The sequence below is a fragment of the Lycium ferocissimum genome, chromosome 8 (assembly GCF_029784015.1).
Source record: "Lycium ferocissimum isolate CSIRO_LF1 chromosome 8, AGI_CSIRO_Lferr_CH_V1, whole genome shotgun sequence".
Classification (NCBI taxonomy): Eukaryota; Viridiplantae; Streptophyta; class Magnoliopsida; order Solanales; family Solanaceae; genus Lycium; species Lycium ferocissimum.
The window spans coordinates 22,456,974-22,458,707 of NC_081349.1; positions in this window are offsets into that span (position 1 = coordinate 22,456,974).

Genomic DNA, 1,734 nt, shown 5'->3' on the forward strand with positions numbered 1-1,734 from the left:
TTACTTTGGTCCTTGTCTCGTGAAGAGATGAAGTAAGGTCAAATCCGCGAATGCTAGCTTCTTCGAAGGCTTTACTTTGCATTTCGATCGAGTAGATAAGTCGTGACGAAGATGTATTTTTTTACACCGGATCTTGAAATGATCACGGAAAACTTCGACACTAATGAGCTATTCTCGAATATTGGCAATTTCTACTTCCAGTTCAAAGATTCTTGTTTTGAAGACCCATGTAAGAAGTGGTCATGGATTGGAGGAAATCACTCCGTTCCCTTAAAGAATCGGTTGCGTCATTTAAACACATTATTATGGAGGCTTCAAGAGAGTCGGAATCCCAGAGATCATACTTCAATTTTATATTTTCAGCCTTGAGGCGCTCGTTTTCTTCATGTAGGTTTATCTCTTATTGGGGTGGAGCAAAGGAACGAGCAATTTCAATAGCTGAGGTTGCGGTAGCATGGCCCTGGTATATATATATATATATAAGGAAACGTAGAAAGGCGAAGGAAGTTTTAAAAAAAAAAGTGTTCAGTTAAGAGAAATATGCACCTGAAGGAGAACGCCGGCCAATTGAGTCAAGAATGACTCTAACTTGGTGAAAAAAGACTTGGGACGGGGTGATGATCCCGAAGAAACTTTGTCTTGAGTAGTAGGATTCTTCGAAGTTGACCCTTTGATTGGGAAACTCGGAGGAGTTGAAGGTTGATCAGTGAAGGGAGCCATGTGCTCCTCGGAGGATTTATCAGTCTCGAAGCTATTAGGTGTTGGATCGTTAGCTTCGTTAATTTGCTCTTCTTCATCGAGTATGATTATTGGAGGTGATGCATTCAGTTGAGTTTGATTCGGTGCGTCTAAAAGTAGACGTCGGGCACGGAGTCGAGAGCCGATACCAACGGAGGGGGTAAAAGCCTCTTTTTCCATACGCTTCCGGTTGGATGGTTCAACTTGTCCTGCAGTAGCATTTCGAGATGAAGTCTTTTTAGAAATGGACTTCTTCACCAGGAGACCCGTAAGAAGGATGCCGTTATAAACACACTAAAAGTGTTAGTAAAGAAAAATGGTGGAAATAATTGGGCTCACCATGATTCTTGCTTTTCTACCACTCGGAGTACGTGGTCCTTCGAGGCATCAGGAAATGCAACGACCCATTCAAAAATTTGGATTGCTAGAGTCGGTTCGACTGAGACCGCTATAAAAAAATAGAGAAAGTTCAGTTTGCTGAGTTAAGGGCAAAATAAAATCTCGGTAAGGTACATAAGAATTCCAAGCAAATACTTACGGGAAGGATTCCATAATTTCGAAAAAGGCTTGAATAAAGAGCGGTCAAGTTGGTTTGGTCGGATCATGAAGAAATGATGCAGCCAATCTCGATCGTAGTTATTTTCTGGGTTAATCAAACCGTGTTTGCCCCGAGGGTATAGGTGCACCAGTCCACCTCGGATAACCTTAGGGATGTATAGATGAATCAGGTGGTCCAAAGTGAAAGAAACACCGGCTATGTTAGCCAGGAGTTGAATATAATAAACCAATCGCCAAACCTGTGGCGCAACTTGTCCGACGCAAATTTTATAGCGTCGGCAAAAGTCCTCGATTATTTGAGAAATGGGAAGAGAGAACCCTATAGCGAATGGGTAAGTTTACACCATAGAGAAACCATCGACTTGATGATTCATTCTCATCCCATCGTCAACATGAACGACGTTGATATCATCATTAAAGTTGTAGTCTTTTCGTACA